Below are 6,067 nucleotides of genomic sequence, written 5' to 3'. Positions count from 1 at the left end.
GGTGGCACATCAACGTGCCATTGAGTGACACCTTCACACTTGGTGGCACCTTTTATGTATGACATATTTGAGGTGTCATGACGACCCATCATATCAAACTATACCACTGTATCCAATTGTGTCATCGTATCCAGTTGTGCCACCGTATCCAAATGTGTCATCGTATCTGACTATGTCATCGTATCCAACTGTTCCACTGTATCCAATTGTGCCATGAAAATGCTCCAAATTCTCAAGTCACATTTAATAATCTCCAACTTAACTTGAGTATCCTCTAAACTCCACCTTAAATAAGAACTTCCTCTCCCTTCCTGTCATTTATCCCCAAAGGATCTAACTCTTGAGAACATCAACCATGTCCAAGCATAGCTTGAACTTCTTTGTAGGTAGAGACTTTGTCAACATATATGCTGGGTTCACTTAGGTATCAATCTTTAGTATAGAGAACTTGTCTATATCCAAAATGTCACGCACGAATTTCAACTCGGTGTCGATGTGTTTCGTATTCTCATGATATATAGGATTCTTTGAAAGATTAAGCACACTCTGACTGTCACAATACAAGACATGATTCTCCACCTTCAGACCACAACTCTGAATAAGCTCGTACAACCATACCTCTTTCTTTATTCCTTCAGTCATAGACATGTACTCTGATTCTGTTATAGACAAAGCAACTGTATATTGTAACGTTGACTTCCAACTAATGAAATATCCGAACAAAGTGAATATATAGCACATCCATGACATGTGTGTTTATAAATCACCAGCATGGTATGAGTCAACATATCCAACCAAGTCACTTTTAGTGTTCACCCCATACACCAAACAAACATCTGACATTCCCTTCAAGTATCGCATAATCCACTTGACTGCTTCCCAATGAGCCTTTCCAGGGTTGCTCATAAACCTGCTTACTACACTAACTGAATGAGCCAAATCAGGTCTTGTATAGACCATAGCATACACGATACTTCCAACTGTTGGGTTTTGAGCATTCTAACACTCCTAAGGTGTGCATGCAACCCTAAATACCTTGGATCTATGTTTTCTCTATTATACATGCAAACTTGAACATTCCAAGGTATTACCCTAACTAGCATACAAAACTTTGATACTTGGGTAATAAAACAAGTTAGAAGACATACCTTTTGTTGTAGTTGGAAGCCTTGGACCTTTAAGAACTTAGTGCCCCAAGTGTTGCACCTCAAATGGAATCACACAACACCACCAACAATTGGAATAACTTGAGAGAAGAATACTTGCTTCACAAATCGGCTAGCCCTCACTTCTTGTCCCTTAAAAGGTTTACACTAGTGCTAATTTCATGAGCCTTGGGGTTTCTTATATATTGTGGCAAACTACGGTTACACCATGTAACTCATGACTTTCCACATTCCTCAAGATCCATGGGTTTTAACCTCCATGGAGTATCCATGGGTCACAACATGGGTTTAGCCCAACATGAAGAACTATGGATCATAAGCCCACTTTATAAGAATGAATGATTTACCAAATCAATCCCAATTTATTTAATTAGTCTCTTTTGATCACAAAATTAATTCCAAACTAATTCTTGATCAATACTAATTAAATAATATGATTTCATATTAATATATTAGAACTTATAATATATTAATAAATCATAAGTATCCTCTTCTCACAAATGTCTATCCAAATTGTTCTGATGCCATGCAACCTAAATGGACCATGCTACTCTCGGGTCAAGTACATACCAATAATAGTTATGGGCTTAGACACGTAATCCAACAGTCTCCCACTTGGATAAGTCTAATAACTATTATTGCAAGCATCACTCCAACCCGAATAGCAATCGTAGCTCTTAAAAGCCGCTGTCGAACTCTGACCTAGTCAATGACACGTCCATTAGATAAGGGATCATATATTCCTTCATTCTTGATATCATATGGACTAAGACATGGATTATAATCATTCTCTATGTCTATCTGTTTTTTCCCGATTTCCGATTTATGACGACTGACTAATTGAACAAATCAAATCAGTCTAGGCCTGATATCATCACTAAATCATCGAGGGGCCCACAGATATCGCTTTTATCCACATGGGGTAAAAGGAACGGATAAATTTCGACCCAAATGCTCGCTTGTACTTACTTATCAAATTACACACAACAATATGTTTTATAACATCCAAGTTACTGGTGCATTTACATATGTCAATGTGCAACCGACTCGCAACTACAAGTCACATGTCTCCGTTTTAAGAATATAAGATATTATCGTCTCATGATCACTCGTGATAAAATCCATGAAGTGATTCAAATGAGCGTGGGTTGACTCCAATACTCGAATCTTATTCCAGGAGTACTCATGAACACTACAACATCTTTGTCTTAGACAAACTACAAACCCATTCATGACAGGCTTGCCTCAATACCTACTTCCAAAGTATGATCGACTGTGGATGGTTTGAATAACCTAGTTATTCGGGAAGTCAAAACATGCAAAGTGAAACACATGAATAATACTAATCCTATATGACCCAAAAACTTTTGAGTCATATTGATTACTCATTATTCATTGTATGATGTTTCGAATAATCAACTTAATACTTGAATTAAAACAATAGCTATGCCATGCTCCAAGCATGCACACTATGTTTGTCTAAACAATAGTTATGCCATGCTCCAATCATGCACACTATGTTAGTCTATGGTACTTACTTTGTGAAATATATCAATTGAAAACATTTCAACGATGCTCACTTCACAATTCCAAATCCTTATTGCAAGTGTAAGAATTCCAAATTCTTGTCACTGCTAGGAAGTGTTCGATTATAAACTATCATGCAATGATTCTTTTGTAATGTCTAGGTGCCAAAAGTCACATAGACTTGACCAAAGATATTACAAAACATTCATTTGGAGATTGTTACAAGACAATTCAATAGAAATGAAGTCTCAAATTCAAAGTATATTCTTTTGAACATCCTTCTTGCATAAAAGTTTCTAACTTTTTTATCTATTCTTCAACTCCCAATATGGAAACATTCCATATTTTCCATACGACAATTCATTATTAATAGACTCCTGTCCATTCATAATAATGTCAATATGGTCCATCCATTACTGTACTTCCAACTGTCCTCAAGCGACCAATCTTTGGCGAACCTTAGATTGTCCTTAACAGTTGTTTAACCACTTTAGTCATATCCGGTTCTATACTTTTCCCTCTAAATTCCCTAGGCATTTGATAAATTAGAACACGAGAATATTATAGCATATGCAATCGATCCTATACTCGAAGCATATGGGATATGATTCATAATGTCTAACATAAAGACATGATACTTGATCAGTATTTTGCTATAATATTTCTATTTGCCATGTTCTCAAAATTTTGATTATGAAGAGGGATGTCGTAATCATGATCAAATTTTGAGAATGCAATTATCATTTCCATATATAGAATTTCCTTATGTTGAACGATTCCAACATAACATTCATATATATATATATATATATATATATATATATATATATATATATATATATATATATATATATATATATATATATTTATATTTATATATATGACTAAATGCGATTAAAATCTCAATCTAAGCTTTTAGAATTGAAATGAAGTATAATTTCCTCTCCCTTAATTATAGCAAAACAACTTTTCAAACTCTGCAACTTGCAAATTGAAACTTTTGTTTTCTATAATTAACATTGCTAACTTGCAACATTCACCATAATTGATTATGCTCCCACTAGCATAATAGTTACATCCTTATTAGCATAACACTTATGCTCCCACTAGCTTTGACATGTACTCAAAAATTAGTTGGAGTTCTAGAAATCAATCCTTATTGACTTTCATTACCAAAGTTCAGATTTATGATATGTGATGCTTCGATAAGACTTTATCTCGGCTTCTCAACCTCATACACCTTTCCTTAGACAACTCACATGTGTGTCTAAACAGTTTTAAGAACTTACAACAATAAGTCTCAAATATTTAGACTATTGCCATTCCTCACAATTCGAATTATGAAAAGGGATGTCGCAATCATAATCAAATTTGATAATGCAAATATCACAACTGCTATCTCCTTAAAATCTACTTAGTGAAAGCATTTCCTCACCATCATTTTAATGAATCAGAGAGAAACCTTATGACACTTAGATTTTATGGTGTATGTGTTCCTATCCATGTGAATTTGTCATAACCATAATCAAAAGACAAGGTTAGTGACAAAACCAAACTCATATGGACTGAACTTGTTCAATCTTAACTTCTTGCCACCTGGCAGCACACGGGCCTACCATTACTTCCAATTAGTTATGCAAACAATTGAGAACTCATAGAACTCACATGCATAGTCAACTTTAACTGGAATGAGCACAGAAACAAGAATATGTCAACACGATATTCTATAAACCTTAAGTTGTGTGCTAGTGATAAACAATAGGTTTATTCTTGATCAGTTCTTGAAACTTGTCAAGATCATTAAGACTCCCACTACCCTCTTGACATATAATATTCTCTTGTCATGAATCATTCCTTGACAAATCAAATATTCAAGAGTTAGTGCGGATTCTTATCAAGACAAACACTTCACATAATTGGCCTTAGTTGGTCTTTGTTTTATCCAAAATCATCACAACTTACCAACTTCAAATGTACAATAGTAGAAAACTTTTACTCTACATTTGATAAGTGTTTTAAACCTTTATTAAGATTATGTCACTCAAGGTTACAATCTTGGAATATTACTCTAAGACTTGTTTTGGGAACGAAGTATGACTCATCTTCTTGATTTAAACTATTTCAACAATTCACGATTCATCTTCTTAGGCATACAAATGCACTAAGATGTATTTAGAGGATCAATTGTGATATGGTTTTCCATAAACTTTAAGATGATCATAAAACACGATACTAAAGTACTCTCCCATCTTTTCAGATTGGAGAAACTTTTTATCTTTTTGTCTAATTTGATTCTTCTCATTCGTTCTGCCATACATTGAACCTTTTCCAATGTTTCAGAATTATACTTAAACTTGTAAGCATAACCATGTTGACTAAACATTAGTAAATCATGACAAATGGTCTTATCGATCTTTGTGGTGGATATTGACCAGCACACACCTAGTGTACCCGATCCCTTAGTCCTTCACTTGACTCACATGTACATGTGAACAAGGAATTAGTCTTAATTTACCAAAAGATGAAAATTCTCATTCATCATACAATACAACTTGCATGATTCCAAGTTTCTATCCAATTGAAACTTTGGTGATGAGAATCTTTCCTTATTTAGCAAACACTCGACACTACTGTTGGGAATAAATCCAATATGACGAATGCGGAATATCAAGAACAATTAAGAATCAATCACCATTATATGCAAGTAATCTGATAAAGGTTTTTCTTGTATATTGATTATGAGATGATCGTACAGAGAAAACCCTAATCTGGTAAAAAGCTTACACCAAAAGCTAACCTAATGATTATTTATAGGGAACATAAAATATATACCCTAAATATAAAATACATGCCTTAATATAAAACCAATGCCTTAGAAGAGCTTGATTAAGAACTTCTACTGTAAAGGCATCGTAGGGAATCATAAAATGATTAACCCTAAAAAGGCTTCCCTAAATAACCAAATATGCCAAATTAGTTTCAATATCTCAAATACTCAACAATCTCCCCCTAGATGTTGAAATTGATGAAGATCACGATTTCCGATCTTCTTGGCATTTCCCCCCCTAAATTGTGAGACTCATAAGCACATGGGGTCTTCAAAGCGAGAGAAATAAAAATAATCTTCCAAATACGAACTCCCCCTTGAATAATCATCACTCCCCCTTGAATCTTCAACAAATACCATGGAGAGAATCCGGAAAGTTAAGAAGAATCACCAACAATCTTCAAAACCCGTCAGATTTGATGAAATAAATCCCTTTAGAATATTCGCAATTCTCAAAAATAAAACCGAAAAAATAATAAAAATTAATTTTGTATTTTTCGATTTTTTTTTAAATTTAGACTAAAGAATAGAAAAAGAAGCAATAATT

This window comes from Lactuca virosa, chromosome 3, assembly GCF_052849685.1.
Source record: "Lactuca virosa cultivar CGN04683 chromosome 3, Lactuca_virosa_CGN04683_v6, whole genome shotgun sequence".
Lineage (NCBI taxonomy): Eukaryota > Viridiplantae > Streptophyta > Magnoliopsida > Asterales > Asteraceae > Lactuca > Lactuca virosa.
This window is presented reverse-complemented; position numbering follows the sequence as displayed.